The following is a 20,498-nucleotide window of genomic DNA, read 5'->3' on the forward strand; positions in this document are numbered from 1 at the left end:
AACTCTTTTCCTTGACCCTCTCTTGCTTTGTTGCTGTGTTCTCAGCTGTCCTCCTGGGTATTGTTTTAGATTTTTTTTAATTAATGCCATATGAATTAGTGCTTTTGCAAAGTGAAAGGTAAAGATGCCACTGGCTCTAGGAATATTTAATTGTAACAAGAATTAAACTAACATTATTTAACTTGGTAATAGGCTGTATCAAAAGCAAGGCCTACTTTTCAGTACTTGGACTTCCAAAGAACGCTTAAAGTTTGACTTATGGACAAAGTACAGGTTGCTCAGCCATAGAAAGAAAACTTGGACACCACTGACGAATATCTACTACCAGTGCTCTGTTAGAGAATTTTCTTGGAATGGCCAGTGAGGAAACTAACTCAATTTGTAACACTAGATTATAACGAATTTGTAAAAAATAGTCTTTTAGTGAATCTAATCTGAGATCTTCAGAACCCTTGATTGTAGAAAAGGGCAATGCTTAAGAACAAAAGTTGGCAGCTGTTGCAATGGTGGCAAAGTGCCAGGATCTAAATGATGCAATATCTGCATGGTGTTTTCTGGACACTGAGATCCTTGAACTGGTCACATTTCTGACCCACGTGTGTGCACCCACATACAACATGCATGCCTCAGAGTTGTATTGCTCGCTTTCCCGGCTAGCCTGTTCTTGTGTAATACTCTCTATCTCAACATGAAGGCACTTTTCTGATGCTTTACTTGATTTGAAACAGTATTTCTTTGCATTTGATGTAATATAGAAAATTTACAATTTTACGTGTGGAAGTGTTTTGGGTTTTTTTTCTAATGACACCAGAAAACCTTGACAACTAGAGAAGCTTAGGTGCCCTCTTTCTGTTGTCCTGAAACATAAACTGAGTGTATATTGTGTGGAGAACATAAAAGGTCTATGAAATAAATGGATGATCAACGGCAATCTGATTGCCCTAAGTAATCACTAGGTGTACCCCTAGAATTTGACAATTCTTACTATAAGTAATTTATCTGTTACATTGTATTTGCCTTACTGATTGGGAAACGTCAAAGAGCAGGTTGTTGATGCATATGGATTTACGGGAAGTTCCTGAGCAGGCAGGGATTTTATATGATTCACAGGTGGTGGGGCTGGTGCGACCAGGAGGGTGTTCTGGGACTGTTAAAATGGATTGGCAAGACCTTACTGATTGCTGTTAGCAGCTGTTTGCCAGAGGTCCATTCCATAATACTGGGCTTCAAAGTTAAGGAAAATTAAATTGAAAACAATATCCTATTTTTAAAATGTCTGGAAAAAAGCTCACTTTTGTGCTGTAACTTGAACTGACCAAGTTCTGTGGACTTGGGGGTACTACTGGGATGTCACCTTTGCAGGACATTGTGCTAGACAAGTGGCTGTGTTGACCAGGAAAAAATATCTATGACCTAGGGTTTGATGTACTTGAGGATCAAGCAGTTTTGTTGTAAGCTTCAGTGAGCAGGAGATCAGCCAGTACTGAAGTCACCTAACCTGTCAGGAAGAAGTTGCAGAACAAATTGCTGGGGCAACAGGTACTCCAAGGAGGAATGCTTGACTGAGCTTTATCTGCAGAGGGAGATTTAGCCAAGAAGAACGCGTGAGATTCAGTTAGGGTTATTGAAGTGGGCTGAGACTGACTATGGGAAGACAGAAGTGTCTGAAGGCCTTTTTTTTTTTTTTTTTTTAAGGAGTGATAAATGGCTGGGAAAAGTAGAAGGTTTTCTGCAAGGAAGAAAAGTATTCTGGTTACTGGTCTAGGCTTTTCATTGCTATATTTGTGTGCTGTTTGGCAGTCCTTTCTATGTAGTCTGTGGGTCACAGCCCAGAGAAGCTGTGGATGCCCCCTCCCTGGAAGTGTTCAAGGCCAGGTTGGATGGGGCTTTGGGCAACCTGGTCTAGTGGAGGGTGTCCCTGCCCATGGCAGGGGGGTTGGAACCCTTTGAGGTACCTTCCAACCCAAACCATTCTATAAGTCTATGATAAATAGGAAATTCTGAAAAAGAATGCTTTCCCTCAGGAAATGAACTGGGGATGGGGCTTCTGGCTGTGGGTGGTGTTAGGCTGTTGAGCTATGTGGGATATGTTCTCAGAAGTCAGTGTCAGTTGCACAGTCTCTGAACCACCACTACTATATTCCTCAGCCCGTAAAAATGTTTTTAGTCACCTGTTTACGCTGCTGCTTTTTTTTCTTCATACTCCTACTTGCTTGGCACACCTAGCACACCTGAAGGGATGGTATAATAGCAGGGAGCCGGGGGATGGTTGTGCCACTGCTGCTTATCAGCCTGGGATCCAATTCTCACTATGCTTTAGACCTATTTACATGGGATGGAAAAAAAAAAAAAGTGCATGAAATCCATGAAATACCATATTAGCATCCAAGCATGGAAATCCTTAATATTTGCCTCATAAAGATGGAAAATAGTACTGAATGTGAATTTGCAACAGGAAAGGTTTGCTCAAGATTGCTCAGGAAACTCAGTGCTGAATGCGGATCATGAGTTGTGGTTCTGTCCTTACTCAGTGACTTCCACCAGCATCATCTCTTCTTTCAGGGAAAAGCAGAACCCTCCACTCTGATGCAGTCAGTGCTGTACGTGCTCTTTGCTCCTGTAATGATCGTACAGGGCCCAAATTAAACACAATCTGACTTCGTGTCTGTAACATGTCCATGATTTTGGCTTTATAGCAGCCGTGCCAAGCAGGCTGCCATATCCCTTATGGGAGAAGCGCGAGTGCTAGAGAGCGTGTGGGAGCTGGAGCGCCCCTTCCCCATTGCTGAGTCTAAGCTGGCACGGAGGTGTGTGAGTGACTCCTTGTGCCTTTTTTTCTAGCCAATGGTTATAAGGAGAGCTGATTTTTTTTTCTTTTCTTTTCTTTTTTTTTAATAGGTGTCTGAGTATTGGTAAAATAGTTAACAGAGGGGTTTCCTGGGCTTTTTGGTGTTTGCCATGAGTGTCTCAGTATTGGACACTGTGTGCATTACTCATCTTGTAAGTTCTGCTAAGTCCTATATTTCTGTGTGATTTGGTGCAAGATTTTTAGTTACTGTTGTGACAGGAGGATTGTGGCACACCTTGTTAACTTTCAGTTGAATTTAGTGATAAATCTTCCACTTAGACTGCTGGAAAAGATGATCTTTTGCTCAGAGAGTAACCAAAGCTGAACCCAGTGCTCAAAGCAAATTTTTAAGTAGTGCCAAGTCATTATGCTGGTTTTTGAATATGCAGATTTTGTATATTTAATGATATTATCTGCCAATTTTTATTTATTGTTACGTTTGTGATTTAAAACTTGGCTGACTGCAGTCTGAGTGTTTTCCCAATCATCTGGCAGTTCAGTCTGTCAGCATTTAGCATAAGTAACTGGACACACCTTTTGTCTGTTTTGCTATTCTAACAATTCAGAAGGCAATGCTTTCTCCTGCACCCATCTGGATCTCCCAAGCTGAAAAGTTATGATAACCGTGATAATGCTGTACTCGTCCTCAAAGTTCTGCTATTCCTTGTGAAATATTACAGTTACTTATGCCAGAAGAAAATGATAGGCTAAATAGTCTATTTGCTTCCTTTATGATAATTAGCTCAGATCCCAAAACTGATTCTGTATGCCTGTAGGTCTAATAGCTAGGTAACACTTTACTGTAAGGAGCGGTTATCCAATTTGATCTTCCATTTATTCTTGCTTAACCTGCTTATATTTCATAACAAGTCCTCTTACTCAAATTGATACAGCTTGTTAAGAGCCTTGCCAAAAAAAAAAAAAAAGCAATGCATGTGTATTTACTGGGATGCATTATGTATTGTGTAACCTATTTTCAGAATTTGGGAGGCAATTTTTTATTCACATTGGGTTATTACAAAAGCATTGTGCAACTGGTTTGCCTGCTACTGAAGGAAGGGTTGCTGAAGCAGTAATTCTCTCGAGGTCCTTGGCATGAATTGGCATCTGTCCTGGTTTTGGCAGGGATAGTGTTAATTTTCTTCCTAGCAGCTGGTATAGCGCTGTGTTTTGGATTTAGGATGAGAATAATGCTGATAACACACTGATGTTTTAGTTGTTGCCAAGCAGTCAAGGACTTTTCCAGCTTCTTGTACTGCCCTGCCAGCGAGAAAGCTAGGGGTGCACAAGAAGCTGGGAGGGGACACGGCCAGGACAACTGACCCAAACTGGCCAAAGGGATATTCCATACCATATGATGTCACACTCAGTCTATAAACTAGGGGGAAAGCTGGTCAGGGGGCCACTGCTCGGGAAGAGGCTGGGCATCAGTTGGTTAGTGTTGAGCAATTGTTTTTCATTTGCATCACTTGTCTTACTTGGGGTTTATTTCTCTATCTTTTTGTTATTTTCCTTTTCATTATGGTTTGCTGTTGTTATCACTGTATTTCAATTATTTGACTGTCTTTGTCTCAACCCACGAGTTGTCTCACTTTTACCCTTCCAATTCTCTCCCCCATCCCACCAGAAGGGAGCAAGTGAGCGCCTGGGTGGTGATCAGTTGCCGGCTGGAGTTAAACCATGACCACATCACAGCAGTAATTTTTCTTTTCTCAAGAGCTACTTTAACTGCCAGAGCTTCAGAATGTATCATTGTCAGGAGCTGACATGAACATACTTCTTGTACAGAAGCAGCAGAATGCTCCACAGTGCCCGTAAGAGAGGTTGCGGATATGCTGAAATGCTGTTTAATTTTGTTATTCCTTCTTTCTCTGAGTTATTGATCCCTATACAGAGGAGTGTGGAAAGCTAGTCTTTCTGTGTATTTGGGAGGGAGGGTGCTGCGAAACAACTTTACACAGAAGCACTTTGCAGCTTTTGAAATACAGCATCTGAATGATGTTGTGCTTCATAAACCCTTTTTGACTCAATTTCCACTGTTTTCCTGTTTTGTTTTGAGAAGTATGTACATTTTCTAGCTGACTGTTGTACAGATCAGCACATCTTCAGTGCGTGCTCTGAAAGCTTGGATTTCCTTTGGATGGATTTTCATTATGGCCCTATTGCCATTCTTTACAATCTAAAGAAAGCCTGCATTCATAAGGATTACTGCATCTGCGAAGGATGGAGAATAAGTAGGAATGATGAACTCCAGTGGCCATGAATGGATGGATTGTCCTGGGCATTTGTTCAGTTTTTCAGTATATTGTGAAGTATTTGGACTGGCAAAAAATGTTAGCTTTGGGTAACAAACTCATTTTATTAAAAGCACAGTAGAGTACTCGGAGAGAGTGTATTCTAAGACAACATGTGATGTATTAGTGTATCTCTTCTTAAGCGTGACTGATTTGTTTATTTCTCACTAAAAGCTTGTCACTTTAGATTTTAATTCTACTTTCCGTTGCTAGCTTTTCTTGTTTCATCAGACAAGCCTTATCAAAAAGGTGCTTGCAATTCTGAGTGGGATGCTGTGTTGTGTTGTGCCAGGAGGACTGGAGAAGGAAGACCTTGCTGTACTGGCTGAAGATCGGAGTTGATTCTGGAGTCTGAAATGTTCCCTGTGTTCGCAAATATAAACAGTACTGTGACCAAGAGTCGCGTGCCTTCAGATTCTACTTTGCCTGTGTTGTGGTGGGTGATAGTAATTGCAAGGTTTTTTTCCATGGTGTTCTGATAAAGCACTTTAGCAGTTCTATCCTCAGTGATACTAGTTTCTTCCAAATACAGCATTAATCGGGAGTAAATGGTCACTGGGCTGTTGCTGTGCTCTTACGTAGCATGCAGCACGTTGCAATGCTCCAGTACCAGAGCAGCTAACATCTCACATTACCAGTTTGCTCAATAGAACAATCTGGTTCAACTAGGAGCAATACTTTAAACAGCTAAACCATTAGAAAGCTAGTACAATGTCATTTAAAATGAAGAATTAAAATGACATTGTTTGGTACAGTGTTTTGCAGGGTATGGGTACCTAGTGTGCCTGGCACTGACTGCAGATCAGAACAGACGTGTTTACTGAGACTGACTGGGGCTTCCAGTTCCATTGGTACTAGTTGGTTTAGCAACTACATAAACCAAATATAACACCTGTTCATATCATATAAATATGTAACTTGTGTGAATGTTCATGTACTGCACACTATTAGTATTCTGATCTGAAGAAGGTTTTCTTGCCTCTGAGTTTTCACTGTGGAGTTGGGCACTTTGGATATTTTGGTTGGGCCAGCAAATAAACCCAGTGACTTTCAGACATCTGCTGAAGTGGCAAATGTTAGTAGTGCTTTTTGAAAGCGTCTGTAGTTAGAGAGAACCTTTCCTGAATGCTATTTTGCTAGTGACAGTTTGTTACTAATGACAAATCTTGCATAAAGAGCTTTTGAATAGCAAACTAAGAGCTTGAAAATAGCTGTTTGAGATTATATATCTTTAGAAGGGGGGAAGAGATTTTTCCCTTGATGGAGACATGGTGCTATATAATCCATCTAGCCGTGTATTTTGAATATTGTTTTCTTCAGATTTTCAGTGAAATAATTTTGCATGCAGTTGCCATCTTTAGGATATTCACTAGTAGTAGACTTGAGTGCACTGCAATGTGTTTTATGCAGATCTCTGCTAATGTATGCATGTTCCCTGGTTTGATGGGAATTGGTGCGACTGCATTCCCTGACATGAGGACAACTGTGATAATTGCTGATAGAAGTTGTTAACTGAATATTGCACTTCTGTAGTCATCAGTTGCCCAGCTGTTATCTGTCTGACTGGATTTGTATTGCTATATTAATGTCACAGATTTTTTTTTTTTTTTAATGTTCCTACGAGATCATTTTGATAGATTGTACTGAAGGAACAGGCTTGTATAGTACATTTGTGTAAACTAGTTTCCACACTACTTCTGGTACAGAAAATCAAATAACTCTGTCCAATATTACTATAGCTCATGGTCATGTGGACTCCCAGGATATTTCACCAGGTCTTTTGGAAACTGCAGAAGCAATGACTGTCATGCTTCAGCAGTGTACTAGACCGACCTGTGCTGTGCTTATGTCAATTCTAAGAAAATACATCACCATCTTCCTGTTGTGTACCTCACCCATGCTTCAGATTTTTCTTTCTAGTGTAGTAAGTGATTGTATTAACAGCTTCAATGTAAAGTCTTTTCTTGCTACAATAACTTTTTTATTCTTTTTTTTTTTAATCCTCCTTTAAAAAAAAGTTTATGGAGGTTTTTAGTTAAGCTTTTACAGCTAATTTAGTTTAAAGCACAGATATTAATAAGGATATGACTTAAGCCTACCAAAATAACTCCTACAAATTTGATTTGACAGAACTTGCCTTGCTTTTGAGACATTTCCTCAGAAAATGAAACTGAAATGTTGTTCTGACAAATGTTTTCTGTTCTTTGTCTGAAAAAAAATCCCAAATTATTTTCATGTAAGTGTGTCTTGCAAAATCTGCAGCAAACCATACCATAGAGACTGCTTGGTCTGTCAGTGTTGGATTACAAAGTCTTGAGTCTTGTTGACATCTCTGCAATTTGTCTGGCCTTAATATTTAATAAGCCTGATACTCTGCAATCTCTGGAGTGAGAGCAGTTCTTTTAAAAAACGCCTCTGGAGTGAGAGCAGTTCTTTTAAAAACCACCTTGTGCCTTTGTTGGAGTTCTTGCCAGACTCTTTAATTTCAGAGGTGTGCTTGCAACGCAAGGAGGGTAAAGCAATAATCAGCAATTTTACGCCTCCATACTCTTGTCATATTAAACTTTTAAGCAGTTTGCAGAAAGAATACTTTATATAGCACAGCAAGGCCTTGGGTTTGCTCCTGATCAGTGGGACCTACTGCAAGTCTAAAGTTGGTGAATATTAAGAGGTAAGTGACTTGGCAGAGGCCGCTTATGCAGGCACGGCCACAGCCTGTGTGTTCTGGTTGTCCACTTGATGCTGAGCGTCTCACTGGCGCTGAGAATTTTCCAGAGGGAGCTGGTGGTTGAATGTGCAGAAGATGCGTGAGAGGTGCAACCCACATCCGTCGGTGAAATGGCAACAAAGCTGTGGATAGAGGTCTGCTGGTGTGCTGGAAACGAGCAGATGGGGCTGCTCCATGAAGACAAACTTTTTTTTTTCTCCTGCCAAAGGTCATGGGGAATGTCAGGGAAATACAGTCTGAGTAAACTGTTTTAGGCAGCAACTGTGAACATAAGGCCTCTTTCATTTCCACACTTCTAATTTGAGTTCTTGTTTTGTCTTTGGATACACAGGAGTCAATTTTCAGGATTGCTGACTGTAAGTTCCCACCAGTTAGACTTACTTGCAGTAGCAGGAAGTGTTCATCCTCTGCACCATGTACCCCAAATTTGGCCACTTGAGTTGGAGGCTGCTGTTGAAAAAGTTGTCTTTTCTGGGTTTTGGGCAACCTAACCAAAGAATCTGACTTTTTTTTCTGCAAAAGCCAGTAGAAAGTCACACACAAATTATTAAAAGTATTTGTCATTACATTGCCATATTTCACCAAGGAAATCCATGCTAAACATAACACTGTGAATTATTTTTGTGTAAGAAGCTGCATAACTGAAATTGAAAAGGACTGCTCTCAGTTTTGTGGTTTGGGAGTTTTCTAGAACCCTTCCAAAACACTTTTCAGTTTTCAAAACCACAGAAGTGGCTTTTTTTTAGATCTCAAAAGTGGTTTTAGCAAGTAACTTTGAGCTAATGTCAAAGGGGAAAAAAAAAAAAGGTGATGGGTTTTTTTTCCTTTTTTCCCCTGGAAGCTTGAGTCAAATTTTGATCTTTTCTTTTTCTCTTCAGTTACGTATGCATGTTGCAAATGCTTTGTAAGAACATCTCATTTTTCTCCTAATGTGTCTTTAGAGTTTGAACTTGAGCTTGAACTTTAGTATTAGATTCATTTGTCAGTCTTAAGGCGGTGCTTATACTTCAATACTGTAATTTGTTTTGCTTGCAGTTAATTACTGTTCTGTTTTCCCCACCCATCTTGATGAACAACCTGAAAGAGAAATGTGTGGGAGCTCTTGCAAACCACTAACGGCTTTTAAGAGGCAAATCGTTAAATCAGAACTCTCTTCTTCAAGTGCACCAGTGACTTTCAGTGTCCACAAAACATGGACTTCATTTATAGCACTTCTGTGACTTTTTTTAACATGAATTGCACAAAGGAGATCCAGCATCTGCCTATGGGGTGTAAATGAACTCAACTCTAATACTTTGAGACGTATTAAAACGTAGCTTCTGGGATGTAGAGAGTATGTTGGACTGAAAATGCTCTGTTGGGCTGGAAGCCTCGAGCAGTGGGATGAAAGAAAAGTTATTTATTTACCTTCTGGCTTGGAATGGTAATGGGAGGAACAGGCAAGCCTAGGCTCTGACTGGTTTCTCATCATAGCTTGTAAGCTTGGCTGCTTGGAAGGGGATGAGATGACAGCTGTGTTTCCTGCCGGCTCTGGGCAAGAGTCATTCATGTATCCTGGTGGCCTTCCTAAATGTCAAGGTATACGGAGTGGTGGTACCAAAACTAAACTCAACGGAAGCAAAATAGAAGGTTGCAATGAGTTGCCCTATATAATTTATCTCCATTGAAGTAAATCTGCGGTCTTTATGTATTAGGTACCAATCTAGCTTGTGTGCTCTAAGGGTATTAGTAAGTGCACGCACACTGCCGTTTAACCTGCAAATCCATACGGTAACAAATCCTGAGTAAGTAAGTACTATTTAAAGTTTCGAGAGGTGTATTTGCAAGTGTCTAGCTAATCATCCATCTCTTAACCATATTGTCCAAAAGTAATAGTACTAGTGTGTAACTTGCAAATGTTTACAACAAACTTTTTGTTTTTACATGTTCTCCGAGGGTATCGCTCTCTTGATGAGCAATGTTGACAGATGTAGCTTGTATCAGCACTTAAGTGCAGGGTGGGGTAACCTGTTACCTACACAAACCAACACTTTGTTTCGGGGTTTTTGGGTTTTTTTTTTGTATTATCTGATACCAGACCCCCAACAGCCACATTGCTGTTAAATGAGGTACTTTTTTTGTGGTTTGGGATGGCAGTTGTAAGCTAGACAAAATGCATTATATCCTACTGCATGTTGTTGTCACTGGCACTTGTCTTACTCCGTCAAGCATTTTCTTAGTCTAAGAAAAGAATATCTTTGGAGAAGTGAAAGTGAAGTAAAGCCAGAATTAGCTGATGCTGTGTTTCACTTGAAAAATCTAAATGGAAAAGTAAAAAGAAAAGGCCCTGAAGGTTACATCTGAGCAGTAGGGTGGCTGATTTCTTAAACTTGTGTATGCAAAAATGGTAAAGGATGTATATGGTGAGCAGCAGTGCTTGGTTTCATGGCCTGCTTACTCTGTGCTACCTTGTGTGTGTGTAAGTCCATCTCCTGTCCTCTGGTTTACTGGGAAGTGGGAGTTGTTCATGTTTCTGAGTTCCCAGGTTTTTATACATACCATATGCAGTTAATTCTTTTGAAAGCATGTTGACATAAGCAATTTTCAACTGAACTAGTTAGACATATTTAACCCCTTCTATTGATAAAAAATTACGTCATGAGAAACAGCTTAAGGAACTTTGGAGGATATTTTGGTGATGTGTATCTGAAGCAAGCCTGAAAGTGCAGTGGCATGGAGCAAGTGAAATAAAGATCCTTCTTTTGGCTTGGTATCTTTCTGAAAGGATACCCGCCTACCTTGGGATGCAAGAATTGCTTTATAGTGATTATTTTGCATATGACCAAAGCCAAGATTTTTAGTGTGGGGCTGGGAGCTGTTGTGTTGAAACAGTTTGTGTGGGAAAACCTGCTAGTTCAATCTGAGAACCTCTTATGTTTGTTCTTGAGGTTGTATTTGTTTGAGAGTACATGCAAGGGAGAGGAATGAATGGCCAAAAGACCGTGTAAATAAATAGTTCTATGCACTTAAAATGGCTATGACGAGCAAGCTCATGTGGTGTGCAGTGGTTCTGCTCATGCAAATCAGATCAGCCTTTGGAAGGATGTGTTACTCCTTACCTTTCTCTGTCCTGCCAAGGGGTCTCACACCAAGCCCCTGTGGTGTCAGTAGCTGCCCTGGATGTCAGCGGGTCAGATTATTCCATGTAGCGGGAACTGGCTGCTCTTTACCTCTAATAAATCTGATCTTACTGGCGCTCAGCTGGCACCTTTGGACTAGGAGGGGACATGAAATGATAGGTTCCCAACCACATCTGTGCCACTAGCGAGACGTGCTGGGGTTAGAGTTGAGGTGGGGTGCAGAGGAGAGCCGAAGCAGATATGATTGCTCGGGCACCATGCTGGCACCACTGATGCTAAAAAGGCTGGAAGTTATGGCAAAAACATTGGGCCAGATTAGCACATGAGATCTGTCAGGAGCAGGCAGGAGACATCAGTCTGTAGTGGGGATAGAGCAAGAAGGTTGTGACTGGGAACTGTAGGGTGAGTTTGGCTGGAGTAAGGTGAAGCTTGTACCAGTTTAGGAGGGAAGAAGGGTGGTAATGGGCTATGTGGGAGGTTGGGAGTTGCAGCTGTGGGACCTCTGGACAATGTGATGCTTGTGAGCAGGCTGAGTTTTTTGCTGCCTTTTCTTGTTGCAGCTCAAAGCCTAATCTTTTTCTTCCTCTCTAGCTCATGGGAATCATTAAGGAAGACAGAAGTGTCACAAAACTGCTCATGCACTGCAGGCTGTGGCAGCAGTCATTTGCCTGGCTTCTGCAGGTAGTAATAAAACAACTGCTTAAATTTTACACTATATATGAAAACAGAAAAGGCAATCTTGTGCGAGTAATAGTTGATTTCTTTGATCCTCTGTTCAGCTGTCCATAAGGTCCTAGAGTACTTCCTGGCTTTTTTTTTTTTTTCCCTTTGGTTCCTAGCATGTAAAGTGTGATGGATGTCAGAGTAGCTGTTTCAGTGGGTTAAACAGCTGTAGAATGGGATTGAGAATTGGGGTGTGTTTGTGGGAAGGCCACAGCCACCGAAGTGCCCGTGTTCAGAGCAGTGACTCAGAAAGGGGAAATGGGGCTCTTCAGCTTGGCTTTGGGAGACAGCCGTAAGCGGCAGGTTGCCCCTATGGAATGGGATAGCTGTTCTGTTGAGACTGTGCATCTACATGTTGCAATAACAAGACTTCTATGGTTAAACATAATGATCACAGAAAGCCGGAGTTGTCATCTTGCTGCTATTTCTGTCTTTTGGGTCGGTGCATTTCCTTGTAAGCCACAAACCATCTTGTTTACAAGTGCCAGTTGGTCTTCTGCCCACAGCTACAGACTGTGGGGCTTGCCTTAGCAAAAAAGATTTCCTTGAAAATTCCATCAACTCGAAACCTTTGTCTGTTCTACTGGTAGGAGGTTGTGGTGTTAGTAAATAGATGGGGCTTGGTGCAAAAAGACCTTTGGGAAGAGAGAAGTACTGGGAAATTCTCCTTGAGCGAACTGAAAACATTTCTGAGGCAGATTTTACTTCATTCACCTTGCTCAAAGTTCTTCCTGTTCTTTTCTTCCGAAGACTTTGCTTGGGCCCCTGTCCTAATCAGAAGCTCCCAGAAATGTTGTTTTGGATGAAGGCCTCCACGCACATCCATCATTTTAAATATCCTTCAAATGAGCAAAGGCCTGAGGCTGGGATGCAGAGCTCCTCATAGCAAGAAAACAGGCTTATCTGTAGTTAACAGCTCTTGTGGGGGCTTTGAACCCAAAGGTGTGCTGAGATAGATGTATTTCCTGCCCCTTCCCCCATCATCCCCTTCTTATGTCAAACCTTCACAATTAAATGACAGTGTCAGCAAAGAGATTGCTGCAGCTTAATGAGTTTCAATTGGGTTGCAGATTGAAGCCTGACTCCTTGCAATGACAGATTAATAACTCCTGCTGAAGCTTTACAGCACATTTTAAGGGGGGAATAATTATTGTCTGGGCTCTTTTCTTTTAAATTGGGAAGCTTCATTTCTTGCTAATGCCTGAGCCAGGTGATGTTACTGTAAAGCTTTTTGTAACTAGCAGTTTAACGTTACTCTTTTTCGGTATTCAAGGAGCTTGTGGCCTCCTGTTTGACATATGCCGAGTGTTTCTAGCATGCGTGTGCAAATGGAGAGAAAAGCAGTAACAAAACACAAGGATTAAATAGGAAGGTTTCTGTTATATACCATAGAGGAGCTGCTGCTCCTGTGGTTTGTTCTTCTGGGGTGCCTGCCAGTGTGCTCACCAATGTGCCTGGGGGAAAGAATCTCAGCGTTCGGGATTTTTCCTCATCTGGCTTCGAAGTCTGTGTTGAAAGAAATGCTTCAGCTCTGCTCCTGTCGCAGGGGACTGGGACCAGTGGTGGCTGGCACCGTTAGGGAGTCACTTCTGGATGGGGCAAGGAAAGGGAGCACGGTGGGGCAGGGGCTGGTGTCTTTCTGGTTGCCCATTGCTGCTTACGCCTCTAGGAACATGTGTGGTGTTTGGCTTTCACTGCTTTGGGTTTTATAGCTAGGGAGGAATACTTACACTTTTGGAAGTCTAAAGAATCTTTTAAAATGTTATTTACAAAATATTTAACAGCAAATGCTTTGTTAAATCTGTGTTGCATGAAACAATGGTTATGCAGTAAGTAAGTTTGAAAACATGTGAGTTGAGATTAGTTGTGGACTCTGACCTTCTTTGTAATCGCTGACAAATACTTGTGCCTATTATAACTATGGTATCTTATTTCTAAGGTGAGAGTGTCTCTTTAAATTGTCTTCTGTGGTTTGTCTGAGCTCTTCCACTGAGTCACAGCTGAAGTTGGGAATTGGCTCAGGAGCCTTGACTCACAGTCCTGTGCTTGGAGCAGAGGCCACGTGTCCTTAGCGCAGCACAGCAGTTTCTTCCAGTGCTGAGCCTTCAGTTTAGGCTGCTCAATATATGGTGTGGGGCTGTGGTTTGTTGTGGGTTTTTGGTTTTGCTGTTTTTGTTGGGTCATGGGTTGTTTTTCCCTCTCTTCTGGATTTTTAGATTCAGGAGGAGAATACAGGGAGCAATTTTTCTTACTTGTTATCATTTTGCCACATCTTTATGATCGTGTTTCTGTGGTTGCCATCTTATTTGGGACAAACTAATTTTTCTGGAATTATAACTGTCCTGTGCAAATGCGAAGCTATATGTGAAAATAATTCTTCAGAAATTAACTATTGAAATGCTAAAGCAGTCTTCTGTTTAAATCTCTTGATAGTTTCAAATTACTTTTTTCTACCTTAAACCTGTTCTTTAACCCCATCATCAGTAAGAACATGCATTATAGTCTAAGCATATCTGTCTGCCTCTGTAGTTCTTTTTTTTTTTTTTTTTTTTTGACCATTTCACTGTACATGAATATGTAAATCACACATGACACAACCTGAAACAGAATTAGTTCCCCTAGGAAAAACCAGAGCAACAGTTAGTCAGAAGGCATTTTTGACCATCACAGGGGCTCTCGTGGATTTTTTGGAACCCAAGGCTTCTGAGAAGGCAAGGGTGCGCATGGTGCACACGTGTCCAGCAGCGCAGAGCCAGCAAGTTAATCTGACATTTGTTTCTGCACAATGTCCCAATAACTTCTTTTTTTTTGAGTAATCTGTTTATTTAAATTCAAAACTATGCTTAGTTTGGCTTATTTAAAAAGTTATAAAATGCTTATTATAAAGATGCCCTTGATAGCATACTGCTATGTGTGCCTAAAAGGAAGAATTACCAGTTTGATTGCTGTCTTTTAACTTCCTTATCTAAAATAACCCTAAGGCAATGACAAAGCATGACCTTGAATCTGTTATTCGACATTTCAGGTTTTGGATATCCCCAAAATTTCCTTCAGATTTGAAGAATTGGCATCACCTGCCTCCATTTCCTGTCAAAAAAATGCTTGGTTTTGTGGATTGTTTTGTGGGTTTTGTGTTTTGGGTTTGTGTTTTTTTGGTTTTTGTTTGTTTGGGGGTTTTTTTGGAATGCAGTGAGGTCTTGTCTTGTGTTTATGCTGCTGAACATAAACTGCCAAAGACGAAGATTAATTTAAAAACAGGCTTCTCATTTTTCAAGTCTTGCATCTTCTGTGGTGATGTGCCTAGCTGATAAATGCCATGCTGGCAGTGTTGCACAATAAAGAAAGTAGGTAATCGGCCAGCAATGCTGAGTACGAGACCTAAGGAAGGTCTGGAGCACTGCAGTCATTGCTTAATCCTTCTTCATGGGGTCGTATAGCAGCGTTCCTCGGCACTCTTATACGGGATAGCACTGGGAATGGTAAACAAATGGTATGGAGAGTGGGTTGCTAGTGCTTCTAGAGCTGGTATCAGTTTGATCTGATTCTTTTTTTTTTATGTGCAATTTTACCAGCTCAGTTCTGGATCCAAAACAATGCTTACATTACTTTGTAAGAAGTGTTGAAACTTCCTCATAAATCACTGTCAAATTTGAAGGTGTGGACTATGAGGTTCACAGGTTGTCCCTGCATTAGGAAAAAATACTTTCTCTGTTGGTGTTTCAGTCTATTTAAAGTAAAACCTTTCAGCTCTGGTATCTTGACGTACACAAACATCCTACAGTAAAGCAAGCTGTGTGATGATAAATACTGTATATTATTATTAGTCTTTTGCCTTGAAAATATTTATAGTGCTTTTTTTCATATTCTTGCCAAGTTTTTCTTCATCTTTATTTCTTTGTCTTCAAGCTGGTAAAATGGAGGAAAAAATCTCTACTTTAGAATCATAGAATGGTTAGGGTCAGAAGGGACCTCAAATATCATCTAGCTCCGACCCCCCTGCTGCAGGCAGGGACACCCTCCTCTAGACCAGGTTGCTCAAGACCCACAGATGCATCTCATTAGGTCCCATGGACTTGTGCACCTTCGGGTTCCTTAGATATTCTCAAACCTGATCTTCTCCTACAGCGGGCGGTCCTGCATTCTCCCAGTCCCTGCCTTTGCCTTCGGTGACCTGGGCAGTGTGGCTCAAGGATGTGCCAGTGAAGACTGAGGCAAAGAAGTCGTTGAGTACCTCAGCCTTCTCCATATCCTGCGTAACCAGGTCACCCGTTTCATTGCAGAGGGGACCCACATTTCCCCTCGTCCTCCTTTTCTCACTAACATACCTATAGAAGCTTTTCTTGTTGTCCTTGACATCCCTGGCCAGACTAATTTCTATCAGGGCTTTGCCTTTCCTAACCTGATCCCTGGCTGCTCGGACAGTTTCTCTGTATTCTTCCCAGGCTACCTGCCCTTGCTTCCACCCTCTGTAGGCTTCCTTTTTTTGTTTGACTTTGCCCAGGAGTGAACGTAAGAAATCCTTTTTACATATTCTTTATGTGATTTTTTGAAAAGCAAAAGGTATTTTACTCACCATCACCTTGCACTACACTGAAGTACCCAAAATATATTATTCTGCCTCTGTGGGCTGTGCGAGGGGGAGACAGGCTGTCTGTCGAGGTGAGACTGGCTCTCAATGCTGATGGGGCTGCCTAGCTAGGCAAATTAGGCAATGGTTTGCTGTAGTGTTGCTTTCAAAATTTATTACCTTTACATTAAAAAAAAAAAGACTACTAGGAAGTGCTTTCTCTGCTGTATTACAGTATCTGCTTTTCCGTAGTTCTGTTGCATTAAGAGTAGTTGAACATCTTCTGGTCACCCCCTCTGCCTGCTTTCTGTAGGGTGAGTTGTTGGGTGTGGAACAAGTCAGGGCGGATTGAGGAAGAAGTAAAAGCATCCCCTTCCTCGTCTGCTAGGTCACTTTGGCTTTTATGATCAGACCCTTATATTGCCACTTCTTCTCTTTTGACTTGGTTTTAGTCAGCAGTACAGTCTGTCATTTAAACAAACAAAAAAGCCCAACAGAACTCCAAAGGCACAGAAATCCCCAAGACTGACCCAGGAAGCAACAAAGTTGTTTTTAAGGAAACCTTTGCAGCATAAATTACCTGTCTGAGGGGTCCAAATGTTGGTGGGAAAGAGCATGAATTGCAGAATAATCTAGGCTGAAAGGGACCTCTGGAGGCAGTCTTGTCCAGCCCTCTGCTTGCAGCAGGCCCCCACAGCTTGGGTTGCTCAGGGCCATATTCATGTGATTTTAGTTATATGCAAGGATGGAGATTATGCGGCCTTTGTGGACAGCCTATTCTGGTACTTAGCCACTTTAAAGAACAAAACCAAACCTTACCTAACTTTTTCTCTCCCTGCATTGCCACAAGTTTGCCTTTAGTCTTGATCATTTCAGAAGAGTCTGTCCCTCTCTTCTCTGTCTTCCCGGTAGATAGCTGCAAACAGCAATAAGATCTCTGAGTTTGCTTTGAGCTGAAATGTGGTTAATACCAACTGCATTGCCTAGGGAAGGACCCTCAGTATTTGGTGCCTGGCTCTTTACCAGGCACAAGCAAAAGAAACTAACAGTCTTTAGTTCACCGATCGATCCAGTCCACTGATTCAGTTTGAACTCGCTGATTGAACTGTGTGTTGCAGAGTGCAAATATCTCTGGTTCCCGCAGACTGCTGCCTGCTGAAGCTCCCTGAAACCTCAGGGGTGGTTCTCCAACAGGGAATTGGGCTGGAAACGATGCAGAGTGCGGCTCTGACCAGGGACGGGTGCTCGCGATTGTGCGTGCCTATCTGAATTCATATTCTCACTTCAGTGACTTCTGTGTTCAAACAAAACCAAAAGGAAGTTTGCCATTTTAAATGGTGTATTGTGTAGATTGGTGTTGACTATGCCTTAACTCTAATGGTTTTTAATATCAGTAGTGATTTGTTTTAAAGAGGGGGAAAAAAAATATTCCCGTCTTTTTAATGCTTCATTTCCAGTAAGATGTTCTTTGTGTACCACCTGCGTGACTGGCATTGTACAGGCAAGATACTGGCATAAATGCTTTCTCTGTTAAAAGTGAGAATGCAAGTCATGCATACAGGGCATTAAGTATTAATTTTTGGGATTTTCCTTCCTGAGAGTCTTTGAGCAATGATGTAAACTTGCCCTTGCAACAGTTACCACAAACGAAAGTTGAAAGTAAGGCTCTTTTCAAATTTTGAAGTATTTGTAGCCCATTTCTAGCTTTTTTTTTCCTCTTGTGACAGTCTTGCAGTAGTAAAAGACAGTGCTGGATTAGTGGCCCCAGAGGTTTCTTTTTTGAAAAGGTAGAATATTCTTAAGCAGTCAGATAAATATTTGCTCTGTTGATGCAGGTTCTTTCATAAACTCTTCACCAGTGAGAACTTATGGTGCAGAAGTAACATGCAGTTTGTGTACTGATTTTTCTGTATCTGTTCCTAGCTTCCAGCATCCATGCTTCCTCTTGCTTCTAAACAAGCAACAGAGCTATACTGAATTTATGCTTGTGTTAACAGCCTAGAAGTAAGTCTAGAGTATCCCGCTAGGTTTGTCCATTCAGCAATTGCAGGTCTCTGTTTTCTTTTTTTTGTTCTGCAGCTGCAACTCTGATGTTCTGGAAATGGTTGAAATCAAGTATCCAGAGAGAATTTATAGAGGATGCCCTGGGCTTCTGTAAAAACCTAATGGCAGGCAGCTTAGAAGGGCGTTCTTTCAGAAGCTGTAAATCAGGCTGTTAGGTCTCCTGAAAGGTGCTTGGGTTTTTAGTTTTGGGGACCTTGGGGGCCAAATAAATATATAAGCTTTGTTAATGTTGCTTTATCAGGTGAGATGGTACGTAGAAATCATCTAACAAGTCCAGTAACTTTTTAGTGTATAAAAGACTTGATTTTCATTGGAAAACTGAAAATAATTCCATGCAGTTTTCCATAAAGACTTTAAATTTTTATTATTTTTTTAAAGCATTAATGACTTCAGGATTCCTGCGGCTCATGTCCCTGTCAAAGATGTCCAGCTGATGCATTTCACTTTAATGTTCAAAGCCTGTTATTTTGGGACTCTATGATAAATATAGAAGCATGCCTGTATCTTTGTAACCTTGGGGAGCTTTCCCCTCTCCTAACTCATCCTTTAAACTGCCAAGTGCCTAGTATTTTTTGCTAATGAAGCTGTCTGTGGTATTTGTGTGGCTTCCTTGGCCCCTTTTATTTTCACACCTATTTCCTTTCATGATCAAGCCCCATGTAGCTATAGCCGGTCAACTGTACCTTGCCTTGACCAGCTGCCATTGCTTCTGCTGGCCTCCTGCCTCGACACCGGCCACCCTGGTCCCAGCTGCATCCTGCTGCGAGACAGCAGCCTGGCAGCAGGGATCGGATGTTCCTAAATACTGTGGTGCTCGGTGCAAAGGTCATCCGGTTTGGTGGTTTATCGGTAGAAGGTGCATGAAAACAGGATAATTCCCTGTCGCTGTGGGACACTGAGGGTCAAAGGATGTTTCACTTCAAACACTGGATATCAATTATGGATATAATTGGCGTGTCTTCAAAACTTGTTTTAAAATAACTGGTGTATTTTATTATGGGAGGAAAACGTATGAGTGGATTACATCCAGTTGTATAATGCGATCACCTCCTGGTCTCCAGTGTATCTTGCTAATGTAATAGCAACAGGGGTTTCCCATCTGCTTTTGCAATAGATTCACTGAAGGATGGTCTCTGAGCCTGCTGAGAAGCTATTACATCTGTTGGTATTCCCAGGTCCGTTCTCAACTTAGTAGCAGTACAGATTTGGCTTTGTGCCGCTGCTATGCATAAGCTCATCCGCACAGCTTTCATTCTGGCTTCTGATTTACTACAGGATTTCTGGCTGATGCTGGTTAGAACAGTTTTTAACTGAGTCTTCCTGATGTATTCTGTGAGCCTAGCTCTTCCTTGGTGTGAGGGGGGTGAGAGCAGCAGAAAGCTTTGGCTGCTCACCTGGCTGGGTTGGTAAAGATGTCTCTAGCCATGACTGGTACTGCAAGTGGCTTGGAGGTGACTGGCCCTAACCTGTCACTTTGTGCACAGCTGCGTTTCTGCTGCATCCGTCACACGTAGCTGTAAAATGCTCCAGGGTCATTAGGAGCGTGCTTGTAAAAACCTCTGTATTTAAATTGTCAGCAGTTGAAATTTCAGTAAGTAGATTTATGTTGCTGACGGGGTTTATTCCCCTGTGTTCTCCTTGAGTACGTACTTCTCTTTTCTAAATAAAATACATCTTAATCTTCCAGTTACTTTATAATGATCTTGTTGCCACTATGTTCTCTTGATCGTAGAGAACAAGGGGCTGGAGGTGAGCTGTCCACTAGTGTACCTTCTCTTGAATTAAAACTATTTTTTCACTCTGAACGTGAAGACAGTGAGGTGTGTTCTTTGGGTTAGCTTTTTGGGGATACAGGTTGGTTAGTCTTCGCACTATGCCATAAAGATAAGTCTGGTTGGGTTTTTCTGTGATGTGTGGTAGGATTTTTTTTTTTTTCTTTTTGTACCTCATTTATTCTCTGGTTATTACCTGTCAACTTCATTTACCATCTGGGGAAACAGATCTGTGGATGCAGAGTGGGGGTCCCAGGGAGCAAAACCAGCATTGACTACCAGCTTGTCAACAAAAGGATCAAACGTCCATCTTCATCTTGCAGTTGTCTGGAACAAAGATTAAATCACAGATCATCCTAAGGCGACAGGGGAGCCTTTACCAA

At 41.5% G+C, this 20,498-nt stretch overlaps 1 protein-coding gene across 3 annotated transcripts in view; it reads left to right on the forward strand.

Moving 5' to 3' along the window:
- Nucleotides 1–20,498, forward strand: part of SLC9A7 (solute carrier family 9 member A7) — a 74,143-nt gene that overhangs the window by 13,563 nt on the left and 40,082 nt on the right. The gene's annotated exons all lie outside the window — the stretch shown is intronic.

The sequence above is a fragment of the Balearica regulorum genome, chromosome 1 (genome assembly GCF_011004875.1).
Source record: "Balearica regulorum gibbericeps isolate bBalReg1 chromosome 1, bBalReg1.pri, whole genome shotgun sequence".
Taxonomy (NCBI): Eukaryota; Metazoa; Chordata; class Aves; order Gruiformes; family Gruidae; genus Balearica; species Balearica regulorum.